The sequence below is a fragment of the Mesoplodon bidens genome (assembly GCF_964165515.1).
Source record: "Mesoplodon bidens genome assembly, chromosome: Y".
NCBI lineage: Eukaryota > Metazoa > Chordata > Mammalia > Artiodactyla > Ziphiidae > Mesoplodon > Mesoplodon bidens.
In genome coordinates, this window is record NC_138180.1 from 25,307,047 (window position 1) to 25,327,409 (window position 20,363).

Consider the following 20,363-nt stretch of genomic DNA (forward strand, 5'->3'; position numbering starts at 1 on the left):
CTTGTCATGACAAAGCTCCATGACACATGTCATCAGAATGCTCCATGGCTTTCTCATCACAATGCTCCATGCCCTTGTCATCTCAATGCTCCATGAACCCTGTCATCACAATGCACCATGCCCATCTTCATAATGCTTCATGCTATTGTCATCACAATGAAATCAACATGCTCCATGACCTCTGTCATCACAATGCTCCAAAACCTTGCGATCAAAATGTTCCATATCACTTGTCATCACAACGCCCCATGACGCTCATCATCACAATTATCCATGGTCTGCTCATCACAATGCTCCATGACATTTGGCATCACAATGTTCCATAACCCCTCTAATCACAATGCTCTCTGACAATTGTCATCACCGTGCACCATGACCCTTGTCATCAAAATGCTCCATGCCTATGTCAGCAAAATGCTACATGACTTGTCATCACAATGCTCCCTGACACTTGTCGTCAAAATGCTCCTTGAAGCCTATCATGAAAAGTCTCCATGCCTTTTTCATCACAATGCTCCATGCCCTTTTCATCACAATGCTCCATGTCATTGTCATCACATTACTCCACAAGCTTGTCATCAGAATGCTCCATAAGCCTTGTCATTACAATGCTCCATGACCCCTGTCATCACAATGCTTCATGCCCCTTGTCATTACAGTGCTCCAAGAAGCTCGACATTACAATTATCCATGGTTTTTTCATCACAATGCTCCACGATTTTGCCATCACAATGCACCATGCCCTGGTCATCACAGTGCTACATGTCCTTTGTCATCAAAATTCACCACGTCCATTTCATCACAATGTTCCATGACACTACTCAACACAATGTTTCATGCTCTTGACATCACAATTCTCCATGCACTTGTCATCGCAATTATCCATGACCCCTCACATAGCAAGCTCCATACGTTTTTAATCTCAATGCTTCACGACCTTGTCATCAAAATTCTCAATGGCCCTTGTCATCACAATGCGCCAAGCCATTGTCATCACAATGCTCCATTACCTTTGTCATCACAATCCTCCATGACACATGGCATCACAATGATTCATGCCATTGTCATCAAAATGGACCATGACCTATGTCATCACAATGCTCCTTGACCCCTGACTTCACAATAATCTGTGACCTTGTCATCAGAATGTTTCATGCCCTTGTCATCACAATGCGCCATGCCCACTGTCATCACAATAATCCATGAAACTTGTCAGACCAATGCTCCATGCCCCTTTTCATCTCAAAACACCATGAACCCTGTCATCACAATGCACTATGCCCATCATCATAATGCTTCATGCTATTGTCATCACAATGAAATTAAAATGTTCCATGACATCTGTCTTCACAATGCTCCAAACCCTTGTGATCACAATGTTCCATAACACTTGTTATCACATCGCCCCATGACGCTCGTCATTAAAATTATCCATGGTCTTCTCATCACAATGCTCAATACACTTGTCATCACAATGCTCCCTGACACTTGTCGTCAGTATGCTCCTTGAACCCTGTCATGACAAGTCTCCATGCCTTTTTCATCACAATGATTCATGCCCTTTTCATCACAATGCTCCAAGACACCTGTAATCAAATGGCTCCATGACGTTGTCATCACATAGCTCCGTGATGCATGTCATCAGTATGATCCATGGCGTTCTCATCACAATGATCCATGCCATTCTCATCACAATGCACCACGACCTTGTCATCAAAATGCTCCATGACATTGGCCATCACAAAGCTCCATGGCCCTTGGTATCACAATGCTCCATGCCATTGTCATCACAATGCTCCATGAACACTCTCATCACATTTCTCCATGCCCTTGTCATCAGAACGCTCCATGACGCTTGTCATCACAACGCACGATGCCCTTCTCATCACAATGCTCCACGCCGTTGTCATTACAATCCTCCATGACCCATGTAACACAGTGTTCCGTGCCCTTGTCATCACAATGCTCCATGCCCAATCTCATCACAATAATCCGTGAAACTTTTCAGACCAATGCTCCATAACCTTATCATGACAATGCTCCATTATCACTGTCATAACAATGCTCCATGAACCCTGCCATCACAGTGTTCCACGGCCTTGTCATCACATGGCTCCATGACCCTTGTCATCACAATTATCCAAGACCCCTGTAATCACAATGCTCCATGCCCTTGTCATCACAAAGCTCCATGACGCATGTCATCAGTATGCTCCATGGTCATCTCATCACAATGCTCCATGGCCTTCTCATCACAATGCTCCAAGACCCCTATAATCACAATGCTCCTTGCTGCTTTTCATCTCAATTCTCCATGAACCCTGTCATCACAATGCACCATGCCCATCATCATAATGCTTCATGTTATTGTCATCACAATGAAATCAAAATGCTCCATGACCTCTGTCATTACCATGCTCCAAACCCTAGTGATCCCATTGTTCCATAACACTTGTCATCACAATGCCCAATGACGCTCGTCATCACAATTATCAATGGTCTTCTCATCACAATGCTCCATAAACTTTGTCATCACAATGCTCAATACACTTGTCATCACAATGTTGCCTGACACTTGTCGTCAGTATGCTCCTTGAACCCTGTCATGACGAGGCTCCTTGCCTTTTTCCTCACAATGATCCATGCCCTGTTCATCACAGTACTCCAAGACACCTGTAATCACAATGTCCCATGCCCTTGTCATCACAAAGCTCCATGATGCATGTTATCAGAATGCTCCATGGTCTTCTCATCACAATGTTCTTAGCACTTGTCATCACAATGCTCCAAGACCCCTGTAATCACAATGCCCCATGCCTCTTTTAGTGAGAATGCTCCATGATAATTATCATCACAAGGCTCCATGGTCCGCTCATCACAATGCTCCAGGACGTTGTCATCAAAATGCTCCATTCCCTTGTCATCTCAATACTCCATGAATATTTTCAGCACAATGCTCCATGACCTTATCATCACAATGCTCCATGACCCCTGTCATCAAAATGTTCCGTGACCACAGTAATCACAATGCTCCATGACCCCTTGACAACACAATGATCCTGGACTCTTGTCATCAAAATACTCCATGACACTTGTCATCACAAGATCCATGCTCAATTCATCCCAATGTTCCATGTCCCCTGTAATCACAATGATCCGTGACGCTTGTCATTACAGTGTTCCATCACCTTTGTCATCACAATGCTCCATGCCTTTGTCAGAAAAATGCTACATGCCCTTGTCATCACAATGCTCCATGCGCTTGTCATCACAATCCTCCATGAACCTTGGGATTACATTGCTTCATGCCCTTGTCATCACAATGCTCCATGCTCCTTGGAATCAAAATGATCCATGAAATCTGTCATCATAATGATACAAACCCTTGTGATCACACTGTTCCATAAGACTTGTCATCACAATGCTCCATGATGCCTGTCATCGCAATACTCCATGCCGTTGTCATCACAATGCTCCATGACCTTTGTCATCACAATGCACTATACACTTGTCATCACAGTGCTCCCTGGCACTTGCCATCAGTACACACTTGAACCGTGTCATGACAATGCTCCGTGCCTTTTTCATCACAATGATCCATGCCCTTTTCATCACAATGCTCCAAGACTCCTGTAATCACAATGCTCCATGCCTTTTTCAGCAAAATGCTACAAGACCTTGTCACCACAGTGTTCCATGCGCTTGTCATCACAAACCTCCATGAACCTTGGGATCACATTGCTTCATGATCTTGGCATCACAATGCTCCATGCTCTTTGAAATCAAAATGATCCATGAACACTTTCATCACAATGCTCTAAATGCTTGTGATCACAATGTTCCATAACACTTGTCATCACAACGCTCCATGATGCCTGTCATCACAAGACTCCATGCCCTTGTCATCACAATGTGCCATGGCCATTGTCATCACAATGCTCAATACACTTTTCATCACAATGCTCCATGACATTTGTCGTCAGAATGCTCCTTGAACACTCTCATAAAAAGACTCCATGCCTTTTTCATCACAATGCTCCATCCAAATGTCATCACAATACTCCACAAGCTTGTCATCACAATGCTCCATGACACTTGTCATCACAATGCTCCATGACTCCTGTCATCACAGTGCTCCATGACACCTGTAATCACAATGCTCCATGGCTCTTGTAATTAGAGTGCTCCATGACACTCGTCATCAACATAATCCATGGACTTCTCATCACTATGCTCCACGGTCTTGCCATCACAGTGATCCATTCCCTGATCATCACAATGCTCCAAGTCCCTTGTCATCACATGTCTCCACGTCCTCCTCATAACAATGCTACATGACATTTCTCATCGCAATGTTACATGCTCTTGTCATCACAATTCTCCATGCACTTGTCATCGCAATGCTCCATGACCCCTGTCATAGCAAGCTCCATGCCCTTCTCATCACAATGCACCACGCCCTTGTCATCAAAATGCTCCATGACATTTGTCATCACAAAGCTCCTTGATCCTTGGCATCACAATGCTCCATGCTATTGTCATCACAAAGCTCCATGAACCCTCTCATCACATTGCTCAATGCCATTGTCATCACAATGCTCCATGACGATTGTCATCAAAATGCTCGATTCACTTCTCATCACAATTCTCCACGCTCTTCTCACTACAATCCTCCCTGACTCATGTATCACAGTGATCCGTGCCCTTGTCATCACAATGCTCCATGCCCACTCTCATCAAAATAATCCATGAAACATTTCAGACCAATGATCCATGCCCTTGTCATCACAATGCTCCATTACCACTGTCATAACAATGCTCCATGATCCCTGCCATTACAATGTTCCACAGTCTTGTCATCACAAGGCTCCATGACACTTGTCATCACAATGCTCCAAGACCCCTGTAATCACAATGCTCCATGTCCTTTTCATCACTAAGCTCCATGACGCATGTCATCAGTATGCTCCATGGCTTTCTCATCACAATGCTCCATGCCCTTGTCATCACAATGCTTCAAGAACGCTGTAATCACAAAGCTCCATGCCACTTTTCATCTCAATGCTCCATGACCCCTGTCATCACAATGCTACATGCCCTTAACCTCACAATGCTCCATGACCCCTGACATCACAGTGTTCCATAACCTCTGTCATCAAAATATTCCTTGACACTTTTCATCAAATTGCTCCTTGATCCTGTCATCACAATGCTTCGTGCCCTTCTCATCACAATGCACAACGCCCTTGTCATCAAAATGCTCCATAACCTTTGTCATCACAAAGCTCCATGACCCTTGGCATCACAATGCTCCATGACGCTTGTCATCACAATGCTCGATGCCCTTCTCATCAAAATACTCCATGGCTTTGTCATTACAATCCTCCATGACCCATGTATCACAGTGTTCCGTGGCCTTTTCATCACAATGTTCCATGTCCACGCTCATCATAATAATCCATGAAACATTTCAGACTTATGCTCCATGACCCCTGACATCACAATGTTCCACGGCCTTGTCATCACAATGCTCCATGAACCCTCTCATCACATTGCTCAATGCCGTTGTCATCACAACGCTCCATGACGCTTGTCATCAAAATGCTCGATTCACTTCTCATCACAATTCTCCAGGCCCTTGTCATTACAATCCTCCCTGACTCATGTATCACAGTGATCTGTGCCCTTGTCATCACAATGCTCCATGCCCACTCTCATCAAAATAATCCAAGAAACATTTCAGACCAATGATCCATGCCCTTGTCATCACAATGCTCCATTACCCCTGTTATAACAATGCTCCATGATCCCTGCCATCACAATGTTCCATGGTCTTGTCATCACAATGCTCCAAGACACCTGTAATCACAATTGTCCATGCCCTTTTCATCACAAAGCTCCATGACGGATGTCATCAGAAGGCTCCGTAGCATACGCATCACATTGCTCGAAGCCCTTGTCATCACAATGCTCCATAACATTTGTCATCACAATCCTCCATGACACTTGGCATCACAATGCTCCATTCCATTGTCATCACAATGGAGCATGACATATGTCATCACAATGCTCCCTGACAACTGTCTTCACAATATTCCATGACCTTGTCATCACAATACTCCATGCCCTTGTCTTCACAATGCTCCATGACCGCTGTCATCACAATGTTCCGTGACTCCAGTCATCACAATGCTTCATGACTTTTGTCATCACAATGGTCCATGCCCTCGTCATCACAAGGCTCTGTGACATTTGTCACCACAATGCTCCATGAAATTTTCATCACAAAGCTCCTTGACCCATGTCATCACAATGCTCCATTCCTGTCAGTACAATGCTCCGTGACACTTGTCATCACAATGCTCCATGCCCATGTCAGCAAAATGCTCCATGACACATGTCATCACAATAAGCCATGCGCTTGTCAACACAATGCTCTACAACATTGTCATCACAATGCTCCATAAAATTTGTCATCACAATGCTCCATTCACTTCTCATCAAAATGCTCTCTGACAACTGATATCACAAGGTTCCATCACTAGTCATCACAATAATCCCTCACCCCTGTCATCACAATGTTCCATGACCCCTGTCATCACAAAGCTACATGCCCTTATCCTCACAATGCTCCATGACCCCTGACATCACAATGTTCCATAACCTCTGTCATCAAAATATGCCTTGACACCTTTCATCAAATTGCTCCTTGATCCTGTCATCACAATGCTTCGTGCCCTTCTCATCACAATGCACAACGCCCTTGTCATCAAAATGCTCCATAACCTTTGTCATCACAAAGCTCCATGACCCTTGGCATCACAATGCTCCATGACGCTTGTCATCACAATGCTCGATGATCTTCTCATCAAAATACTCCATGGCTTTGTCATTACAATCCTCCATGACCCATGTATCACAGTGTTCCGTGGCCTTTTCATCACAATGCTCCATGTCCACGCTCATCATAATAATCCATGAAACATTTCAGACTTATGCTCCATGACCCCTGACATCACAATGTTCCACGGCCTTGTCATCACAATGCTCCATGAACCCTCTCATCACATTGCTCAATGCCGTTGTCATCACAACGCTCCATGACGCTTGCATCAAAATGTTCGATTCACTTCTCATCACAATTCTCCACGCCCTTGTCATTACAATCCTCCCTGACTCATGTATCACAGTGATCCGTGCCCTTGTCATCACAATGCTCCATGCCCACTCTCATCAAAATAATCCAAGAAACATTTCAGACCAATGATCCATGCCCTTGTCATCACAATGCTCCATTACCCCTGTTATAACAATGCTCCATGATCCCTGCCATCACAATGTTCCATGGTCTTGTCATCACAATGCTCCAAGACACCTGTAATCACAATTGTCCATGCCCTTTTCATCACAAAGCTCCATGACGGATGTCATCAGAAGGCTCCGTAGCATACGCATCACATTGCTCGAAGCCCTTGTCATCACAATGCTCCATAACATTTGTCATCACAATCCTCCATGACACTTGGCATCACAATGCTCCATTCCATTGTCATCACAATGGAGCATGACATATGTCATCACAATGCTCCCTGACAACTGTCTTCACAATATTCCATGACCTTGTCATCACAATACTCCATGCCCTTGTCTTCACAATGCTCCATGACCGCTGTCATCACAATGTTCCGTGACTCCAGTCATCACAATGCTTCATGACTTTTGTCATCACAATGGTCCATGCCCTCGTCATCACAAGGCTCTGTGACATTTGTCACCACAATGCTCCATGAAATTTTCATCACAAAGCTCCTTGACCCATGTCATCACAATGCTCCATTCCTGTGTCAGCACAATGCTCCGTGACACTTGTCATCACAATGCTCCATGCCCATGTCAGCAAAATGCTCCATGACACATGTCATCACAATAAGTCATGCGCTTGTCAACACAATGCTCTACAACATTCTCATCACAATGCTCCATAAAATTTGTCATCACAATGCTCCATTCACTTCTCATCAAAATGCTCTCTGACAACTGATATCACAAGGTTCCATCACTAGTCATCACAATAATCCCTCACCCCTGTCATCACAATGTTCCATGACCCCTGTCATCACAATGCTACATGCCCTTATCCTCACAATGCTCCATGACCCCTGACATCACAATGTTCCATAACCTCTGTCATCAAAATATGCCTTGACACTTTTCATCAAATTGCTCCTTGATCCTGTCATCACAATGCTTCGTGCCCTTCTCATCACAATGCACAACGCCCTTGTCATCAAAATGCTCCATAACCTTTGTCATCACAAAGCTCCATGACCCTTGGCATCACAATGCTCCATGACGCTTGTCATCACAATGCTCGATGATCTTCTCATCAAAATACTCCATGGCTTTGTCATTACAATCCTCCATGACCCATGTATCACAGTGTTCCGTGGCCTTTTCATCACAATGTTCCATGTCCACGCTCATCATAATAATCCATGAAACATTTCAGACTTATGCTCCATGACCCCTGACATCACAATGTTCCACAAACTTGTCATCACAAGGTTCCATGACCCTTGTCATCACAATGCTCCAAGACCCCTGTTATCACAATGCTCCATGCCCTTATCATCACAAAGCTCCATGACGCATGTCATCAGTATGCTCCATGGATTTCTCATCACAATGCTCCATGTCCTTGTCATCACAATGCTTCAAGACCCCTGTAATCACAAAGCTCCATGCCGCTTTTGATCTCAATGCTCCATGAACCCTGTAATCACAATGCACCATGCCCTTCATCATAATGCTTCATGCTATTGCCATCACAATGAAATCAAAATGCACCAAGACCTCTGTCATCATAATGCTCCAAACCCTTGTGATCACAATGTTCCATAACACTTGTCATCACAACGCCCCATGATTCTCCTCATCACAGTTATCCATGGTCTTCTCATCACAATGCTCCATGTCTTTGTCATCACAATGCTCAATACACTTGTCATCACAATGCTCCCTGACACTTGTCATCAGTATGCTCCTTGAACCCTGTCATGACAAGGCTCTGTGTTATTTCATCACATTGATCCATGCCCTTTTCATCACAATGCTCCAAGACCCCTGTAATGACAATGCTCCATGCCCTTGTGATCACAAAGCTCCATGACCCCTGTCATCACAATGCTACATGCCCTTATCATCACAATGCTCCATCACACCTGACCACTTAATGTTCCATAACACTTGTCATCAAAATATTCCATGACATTTTTCACCAAATTGCTCCATGACTCTGTCATCACAATGCTCCCTGTCCTTCTCATAACAGTGCACCACACACTTGTCATCAAATGCTCCATGACCTTTGTCATCAGAAACCTCCATGACCCTTGGCATCACAATGCTCCATGCCATTGTCATCACAATGCTCCATGAACCCTCTTATCACATTGCTCCATGCCCTTTTCATCACAAAGCTCCATGACGCGTGTCATCACAATGCTTGATGCACTTCTCATCACAATGCTTCATGGCTTTCTCATTACAATGCTCCATGACCCATGTATCACAGTGTTCCGTGCCCTTGTCATCACAGTGCTCCATGCCCACTCTCATCACACTAATCCATGAAACTTTTCAGACCAATGTTCCATGCTCTTGTCATCACAATGCTCCATTGCACCTGTCATAAAAATGCTCCATGACCCCTGGCATCACAATATTCCATGGCCTTGTCATAACACTTCCCCATGACGCTTGTCATCACAATGCTCCATGCCTTTGTCAGAAAAATGCTCCATGATCTTGTCATCACAATGCTCCATGCACTTGTCATCACAATCCTCCATGAACCTTGGGATCACATTGATTCATGCCCTTGTCATCACAATGCTCCATGCTCCTTGAAATCAAAATGATCCATGAAATCTGTCATCACAATTATCCAAACACTTGTGATCACAATGTTCCATAACACTTGTCATCACAATGCTCCATGATGCCTGTCATCACAATACTCCATGCCCTTGTCATCACAATGCTCCATGACCTTTGTCATCACAATGCACAATACACTTGTCATCACAATGCTCCCTGACACTTGCCATCAGTATGCCCTTGAACCATGTCATGACAATGCTCCATGCCTTTTTCATCACAATGATCCATGCCCTTTTCATCACAATGCTCCAAGACTCCTGTAATCACAATGCTCCATGCCTTTTTCAGCAAAATGCTACAAGACCTTGTCACCACAAAGCTCCATACGCTTGTCATCACAATCTTCCATGAACCCTGGGATCACATTGCTTCATGATCTTGGCATCACAATGTTCCATGCTCTTTGAAATCAAAATGATCCATGACCACTTTCATCACAACGCTCTAAATGCTTGTGATCACAATGTTCCATAACACTTTTCATCACAACGCTTCATGATGCCTGTCATCACAATACTCCATGCCCTTGTCATCACAATGCGCCATGACCAGTGTCATCACAATGCTTAATACACTTGTCATCACAATGCTCCCTGACACTTGTCGAAAGAATGCTTCTTGAACTCTCTCATAAAAAGACTCCATGCCTTTTTCATCACAATGCTCCATCCAAATGTCATCACAATACTCCACAAGCTTGTCATCACAATGCTCCATGACACTTGTCATCACAATGCTCCATGACCCCTGTCATCACAATGCTCCATGACACCTGTAATCACAATGCTTCATGGCTCTTGGAATTAGAGTGCTCCATGACACTCGTCATCAACATAATCCATGGACTTCTCATCACTATGCTCCACGGTCTTGCCATCACAATGATCCATTCCCTGATCATCACAATGCTCCAAGTCCCTTGTCATCACATTTCTCCACGTCCTCCTCATAACAATGCTACATGACATTTCTCATCACAATGTTACATGCTCTTGTCATCACAATTCTCCATGCACTTGTCATCGCAATGCTCCATGAACCCTGTCATAGCAAGCTCCATGCACTTCTCATCACAATGCTTCACGACCTTTTCATCAAAATTCTCAATGACCCTTGTCATCACAATGCTCCATGCCTTTATCAGAACTATTCTCCATAACCCTTGTCATCACAATGCTCCATTACCTTTGTCATGACAATCCTCCATGACACTTGGCATCACAATGCTCCATGCCATTGTCATCACAATGGACCATGACATATGTCATCAAAATGCTCCCTGACACCTGTCTTCACAATATTCCATGACCTTGTCATCACAATGCTCCATGCCCTTGTCATCACAATGCTCAATGCCCTTGTCATCACAATGTGCAGTGCCCACTGTCATCGCAATAGTCCATGAAACTTGTCAGACCTATGCTCCATGCCCCTATCATCACAATGCTCCATGCCCTTGTCATCAAAATGCTCCATGACCCCTGTAATCACAATGCTCCGTGACTGCAGTCATTACAATGCCTCATGACTTTGGCATCAAAATTGTCCATGCCCTCGTCATAACAAGGCTCTGTGACTGTTGTCACCACAATGCTCCATGAACTTTTCATCACAATGCTCTATGACCCTTCTCATCACAATGCCCCATGCCTTTATCAGCACAATGCTCCATGACATGTCATCACAATGCTCCATGCGTTGTCAGCACAATGCTCCATGACCCATGTCATCACAATGCGCCATCTGCTTGTCATCACAATGCTCCATTACTTTAGTCATCACAATGGACCATGACATATGTCATCACAATGTTCCAACATTAGTCACTACAATATTCCATCACACCTGTCATCACAATGTTCCATGACCCCAGTCATCACAGTGCTATATGCTCTTATCATCACAATGCTCCTTGACCCCTGCCATCACCGTGTTCCACAGCCATGACATCACAAGGCTCGTTGACCCTTATCATCTCCATGCTCCAAGACCCCTGTAATCACAATGCACCGTGCCCATCATCATAATGTTTCATGCTATTGTCATCAAAATGAAATAAATATGCTCCATGACCTCTGTCATTACCATGCTCCAAACCATAGTGATCACAGTGTTCCATAACACTTGTCATCACAATGCCCAATGACGCTCATCATCACAATTATCAATGGTCTTCTCATCACAATGCTCCATAAACTTGTCATCACAATGCTCCATTAACCCTGTTGTAACAATGCTCCATGACCGCTACCATCACAATGTTCCACGGCCTTGTCATCACAATGCTCCAAGACCCCTGTAATCAAAATGTTCCATGCCCTTGTCATCACAAAGCTACATAACGGATGTCATCAGAATGCTCCATGGCCTTCTGATCACAATGATCCATGCCCTTGTCATCAGAATAAACCAAGACCCTTGTAATCACAATGCTCCATGCCCCTTTTCATCTCAATGCTTCATGAAACCTGTCATCACAATGCACCATGCCCATCATCATAATGATTCTTGCTATTGTCATCAAAATAAAATCAAAATGCTCCAGGACCTCCGTCATCCCAATGCTCCAAACACTAGTGATCACAATGTTCCAAAGCACTTGTCATCACAACGCCCCATGACGCTCGTCATCACAATTATCCATGGTCTTCTCATCACAATGCTCCATGACCTTTGTCATCACAATGCTCAATACACTTGTCATCACAATGCTCCCTGCCACTTTTCGTCAGTATGCTCCTTGAACGCTGTCATGACAAGGCTCCATGCCATTTTCATCACAATTATCCATGCCCTTTTGATCACAATGCTCCAAGACCCCTGTAATCACAATGCTCCATGCCCCTTTTCATTAGAATGCTCTATGAGACTTGTAATCACAAGGTTCCATGGTCTTATCATCACAATGCTCCTGGACATTGTTATCAGAATGCTCCATTCCGTTGTCATCACAATTCTCCATTTCTTTGTCAGCAAAATGCAACATGACCTTGTCATCTCTATGCTCCATGCACTTGTCATCACAATCCTCCATGAACCTTGGGATCACATTGCTTCATGGCCTTGTCATCACAATGCTCCATGCTCCTTGAAATCAAAATGATCAATAACATCTGTCATCACAATGCCTCAAACACTTGTGATCACAGTTTTCCATAATACTTGTCATCACAACACTCCATGAATCCTGTCATCACAATACTCCTTGCCCTTGTCATCACAATACTCCATGACCTTTGTCATCACAATGCTCAATACACTTGTCATCACAATGCTCCCTGACACTTGGCATCAGAATGCTCCTTGAAACCTGTCATGAAAAGTCTCCATACCTTTTTCATCACAGTGTTTCATGCCATATTCATCACAATGCTCCATGCCATTGTCATCACAATACTCCACAAGCTGTTCATCAGAATGTTCCATGACCCTTTGTATCACTATTCTCCATGGCCCCTGGCATCACAATGCTCCATGACACCCATCATTACAATGCTCCATGCCTCGTGTCATTACAGTGCTCCTTGACGCTCTTCATCACAATAATCCATGGTCTTCTAATCACAAAACTCCACGGTCTTGCCATCACAATGCTCCATGCCCTGGTAATCACAATGCTCCATGTCCTTTGTCATCACAATTCTCCACATCCTTGTCATCACAATGCTCCATGACACTTCTCATCACAATGATCCATGCCCTTGTCATCACAATGTTCCATGACCACTGTCAACACAGTGTTCCATGACCCCTGACCACACAATGATCCGGGATTCTTTTCATCAAAATGCTCCATGACCCTTGTCATCACAGTGATCCATGCCCTTGTCATCCCAGTGCTCCATGACCCCTGTAATCACAATGCTCCCTGACACTTATCATCACAGGGCTTCGTGACATTTGTCATCACAATGCTCCATGCCTTTCTCAGCAAAATGCTACATGACCTTGTCATCACAATGCTCCATGCGCTTGTCATAACAATCCTCCATGAACCTTAGGATCACATTGTTTCCTGCCCTTGTCATCACAATGCTCCATCTTGCTTGAAATCAAAATGATCCATGACCTTTGTCATCACAATTCTCCAAACTCTTGTGATCACAATGTTCCATAACACTTTTCATCACAACGCTCCATGATGTCTGTCATCATAATACTCCTTGACCTTGTCATCACAATGTTCCATGACCTTTGTCATCACAGTGCTCAATACACTTGTCATCACAATGCTACCTGACAATTTTCGTCAGAATGCTCCTTGAACCCTGTCATGAAAAGGCTCCATGACTTTTTCATCACCATGCTCCATGCCCTTTTCATCACAATTCTCCGTTCCCACTGTCATCACTGTAATCCATGAAACTTTTCAGACCAATGCTCCATGCCCGTGTCATCACATTGCTCCATACCCTTGTCATCACAATGCTCTGTGACTCCAGTCATCACAATGTTTCATGACCTTTGTCATCACAATGCTCCAAGACACTTGTCATCACAATGCTCCAAACCCTTGTCATCACAATGCTCCATTACCCCTGTCGTAACAATGCTCCATGACCCCTGCCATCACAACGTTCCAAGGCCTTGTCATCACAAGCCTCCATGACCCTTGTCATCACAATGCTCCAAGACCCCTGTAAGCACAATGAGCCATGCACTTGTCATCACAATGCTCCACAACTTTGTCATCGCAATGCTCCATAAATCTCGTCATCACAATGCTCAATGCACTTCTCATCAAAATGCTCTCTCACCACTGATATCAAAGTGTTCCATCACTAGTCATCACAATACTCCCTCACCCCTTTCATCACAATGTTCCATGACCCCTGTCAACACAATGCTCCATGACCTTGTCATCACAATGCTCCATGCCCACTCTCATCACAATAATCCATGCAACTTCTCAGACAAATGGTTCATGGCCTTGTCCTCACAATGCTCCATTACAACTGTCATAACAATGCTCCATGAACCCTGCCATCAGAATGTTCCACGGCCTTGTCATCACAAGGCTCCATGACCCTTGTCATCACATTTCTCCAAGACTACTATAATTACAATGTTCCATGCCCTTGTCTTCACAAAGCTCCATGACCCCTGTCATCACAATACTCCATGAACACTTTCAGCCAAATTATCCATGACATTCTCATCACAATGCTCCATAACACCTGTCATCACAACACTCCATGACCCCTGACAACACAATGATCTGGGACTCTCGTCATCAAAATGCTCCATAACACTTGTCATCACAATGATCCATGCCCTTCTCATCCCAATGCTCGATGAACCCTGTAATCACAATGCTCCATGTCGCTTACCATCACAGTTCTCCATGACCGTTGCCATCACAATGCTCTATGCCTTTGTCAGCAAAATGCTAAATGACCTTGTCATCACAAGGTTCCATGCTCTTCTCATCACAATCCTCCATGAACCTTGGGATCACATTGCTTCAGGCTCTTGTCATCACAATGCTCCATTCTTTTGTCAGTACAATGCTCCATGACCCTTGTCATCACAATGTTCCATGCGCTTGTCAGCACAATGTTCCTTGACCCATGTCATCACAATGTGCCATGCGCTAGTCATCACAATGCTCCACAACCTTGTCACCACAATGCTCCATAAATCTTTTCATCACAATGCTCCATGCACTTCTCATCAAAATGCTCTCTCACAACTGATACCACAATGTTCCATCACTAGTCATCACAATACTCCCTCACCTCTGTCATCACAATGTTCCATGACCCCTCTCATCAGAATGATACATGCCCTTATCATCACAATGCTCCATGACCCCTGACATCAAAATGTTCCATAACCCCTGTCATCAAAGGCTCCATGACCCTTTTCATCACAATGTTACATAACCACTGTCATCAACATGTTCCATGACACTTTTCATCAAATTGCTCCATGACCCTGTCATCACAATGCTCCCTGCCATTCTCATCACATTGCACCACGACCTTCTCATCAAAATGCTCCATGATCTTTGTCATCACAAACTCCATGACCCTTGGCATCACAATGCTCCATGCCATTGTCATCACAATGCTCCATGAACCCTCTCATCATATTGCTCCATGCCCTTGTCATCACAAAGCTCCATGACGCTTGTCATCACAGTGTTCGATGACCTGCTCATCACAATGCCCCACGCCCTTGTCATTACAATCCTCCGTGACACATGTATCACAATGTTCCGTGCCCTAGTCATCACAAAGCACCATGCCGACTCTCAGCACAATAATCCATGAAAATTTTCAGAACTATGCTCCATGCCCTTGTCATCACGATGCTCCATTACCCCTGTCATAACAATGCTCCATGACCACTGCCATCACAATTTTCCACGGCCTTGTCATCACAAGGCTCCATGACACTTTTCATCACAATGCTCCAAACCCCTGTAATCACAATGCTCCATGCCCTTGTCATCACAAAGTTCCATGACTAATGTCATCAGAATGCTCCATGGCCTTCTCATCACAATGCTCCATGCCCTTTTCATCACCATGCTCCATGACCCCTGTAATCAAAATTCTCCATGCCCATTTTCTTCAGAATGCTCTATGAGCCTTGTCATCACAAGGCTCCATGGTCTTCTCATCACAATGCTCCAGGACCTTGTCATCACAATGCTCCATTCCCTTGTCATCACTATGCTCCATTACCCCTGTCATCACAATGCTCCATGACCACTGTCATCACAACACTCCATGACCCCTGACAACAGAGTGATCCGGGACTCTTGTCACCAAAATGCTCCATGACCCTTGTCATCACAATGATCCATCCCCTTGTCATCCCAAAGCTCCATGACGCCTGTAAACAAAATGCTCTGTGACGCTGGTCATCACATTGCTCCATGGCCCTTGTCAGCACAATGCTCCATGCCTTTGTCAGCAAAATGCTACATGACCTTGTCATCACTATGCTTCATGCGCTTGTCATCACAATCCTCCCTGAACCTGGGGACCACATTGCTTCATGCCCTTGTCATCACAATGTTCCATGCTCCCTGAAATCAAAATGATCCATGACTTCTGTCATCACAATGCTCCAAACGCTTGTGATCGCAATGTTCCATAACACTTGTCGTCACAATGCTCCATGATGACTTTCATCACAATGCTCCATGACGTTTGTCATCACAATGCTCAATACACTTTTCATCACAATGCTCCCTGACACTTGTCGCAGAATGCTCCATGACACCTGCCATGAAAAGGCTCCATGCCTTTTTCATCACAATGCTCCATGCCCCTTTCATCACAATGCTCCTTGCCATTGTCATCACAATACTCCACAAGATTGGCATCACAATGCTACATGACCCTTGTCATCACAATGCTCCATGTCCCCTGTCATAACAATGCTCCATGACCCCTGTCATCACAATGCTCCATGCCCATTGTCATTACAGTTCTCCATGATGCTCATCATCACAATTATCCATGGCCTTCTCATCACAATGCTCCACGGTCTTGCCATCACAATGCTCCATGCCCTGATCAGCACAATGTTCCATGTCCATTGTCATCACAATTCTCCACGTCCTTGTCATCACAATGCTCCATGACATTTCTCATCACAATGTTACATGCTCTTGTCATCACAATTCTCCATGCAATTGTCATCGCAATGCTCCATGATGGCTGTCATAGCAAGCTCCATGCGCTTGTCATCACAATGCTTCACAAAAGTGTGATCAAAATTCTCAATGGCCCTTGTCATCACAATGCTCCATGCCCTTGTCATCACAATGTTCCATGACCCTTGTCATCACAATGCTCCAAGCCCTTGAAATCACAATGCTTCATTAAGTTTGTCATCACAATCCTACATGACACTTGGCATCACATTGCTACATGCCATTGTCCTCACAATGGACCATGACATATGTCATCACAATGCTCCCTGACACCTGTCTTCACAATACTTCATGATCTTGTCATCACAATGCTCCATGCCCTTTACATCACAATGCACCATGCCCACTGTCATCACAATACTCCATGAAACTTGTCAGACCTATGCTCCATGCCCTTATCATCACAATGCTCCATGACCCCTGTCATCACAATGTTCCATGGCCTTGTCATCACAAGGCTCCATGACCCTTGTATTCACCATGCTCCAAGAACCCTGTAGTCACAATGCTCCATGCCCTTCTCATCACTCAACTCCAAGACGGATGTCATCAGAATGCTCCATGGCCTTCTCATCACAATGCTCCATGCCCTTGTCATCACAATGCACCAAGACCCCTCTAATCACAATGCTCCATGCCCCTTTTCATCTCAATGATCCATGAACCCTGTCATCACAGTGCACCATATCCATCATCATAATGCTTCATGCTATTGTCATCACAATGAAATCAAAATGCTCCATGACCTCTGTCATCACAATGCTCCAAACCCTTGTGGTCACAATGTTCCATAACACTTTTCATCACAACGCCCCATGACGCTCGTCATCACAATTATCCATGGTCTTCTCATCACAATGGCCCATGTCCTTTGTCATCACAATGCTCAGTACTCTTGTCATCACAATGCTCCCTGACACTTGTCGTCAGTAAGCTTCTTGAACACTGTCATGACAAGGCTTCATGTGTTTTTCATCAGAATGATCCATGCCCTTTTCACCTCAATGCTACAAGAGACCTGTAATCACAATGCTATATGCATTTGTCATCACGAATCTCCATGACACATGTCATCAGAATGCTCCGTGGCCTTCTCATCACAATGCTCCATGCCCTTGTCATCACAATGCTCCTAGACCCCGGTAATCAAAATGTTCCATGCCCATTTTCATCAGAATGCTCCATGAGACTTTTCTTCACAAGGCTCCATGGTTTTCTCATCACTATGCTCCAGGACCTTGTCATCACAATGCTCCTTTCCCTTGTCATCACAATGCTCCATGACCACTGTCATAACAATACTCCATGAATATTTTCAACCCAATGCTCCATGATATTCTCATCACAATGCTCCATGAACCCGTCATCACAACACTCCATGACCCCTGACAACACAATGATCCGGGTCTCTTTTCATCAAAATGCTACATGAAACTTGTCATCACAATGATCCATGCCCTTTTCATCCCAATGCTCCAGGAACATGAGGTTTAAGGCTAGGGCTAGGGCTCAGTGCTTGGTTCAGGATTAGAGGTCAGAGCAATATGGTTGGGGGGCTTCCTCTTTCCCTTACTCCCACCTCTTCTCTGTGGTCCTAAGTCTACTCGAGTGGGAAAGATAGGACAAAGCTGGTCCCCCAGATTCCCTGAGGACAATGGCAAGTAGCATGGTAAGACTGGGGAAGATCTCACCAAGGTCTCCATAGGCCTATCACAGTGACTGCATAACCCTCATCTGAGACCTACTCCTCTCTTTGACAAGCAGGGCTAAAGGGAAAGTTCTTTGGAAGCAGGTCCATCTCCATATCACCCATTTCAGGACTCAAGGGCTTCACTCTGCTGGCCCAGCCAGTACTGTCCCACTCCCCCATTATTTTCCTGTGCCACAAACTGAGTCAGAGAATTATCGATAGCATGAGGGGAACCTGGCTTAGAACAACCCCTTCTGCCATGCCTTCCCTATCCTGGGAATTGAGAGGGGATTTCTGAGGAGAGGGTCTCGTGAGCTCCCAGGGACACAAGGAAACTAGAGATGAGGGAGGGGAGCAAGTGTTTCCCACACCTGATTAGAGGGATCCAAGAGACAGAGATCAGAGGAGGAGACCTCTCAGGAGACACCAGTCGTAGAGTGATGCCCCTTTAACTTAATTCTGTGGCGCCCTCCCTGGTGCTGGGGCCAGTCCCTAACTGAAAGCAGACCCACTAGGAGTCCCTGACCCTTCATCACTTCAGTAGCTAGTCGATTTCAGCCCAACTCGGTGACAAGACAGAAAGGAATGGTAGGGAGCAGTGGCCCTTGGGTTCTCCTAGGGAGGTTACACTTCGGGGGGTTGATGCCAAGTATCTAAGTAACATTTTAATTTTATTTTGGCTGCGCCATGTGGCATGCGGTATCTTAATTCCCCAGCCAGGGATAGAACACATACCCCCTGCAGTGGGAGCATGGAGTCTTATCCACTGGACCATCAGGGAAGTCCCTGATGCCAAGTATCTTTCAACTCGGGATCCAACTGAAAGAGCCAGAACCTGGGGTGTTAACTGTAGGAAAGACCTCCAACAGTTCTCAGTCATTCCCCTATGGCAGGCCAAGGGTGGCAGCTTCTAGGAGTCTTTCCCTCCTCTCACAGCCTACTTCCTACAACTATGGGCTTGAAATATTTTTGATCCACTCCCAGGAGGAGGAGATGCTTCAGGCACCAGGCAAAGTCCTGTCTAGGAGGAAGGTGGCAGCAGAGTGCTGGGATTGTGAG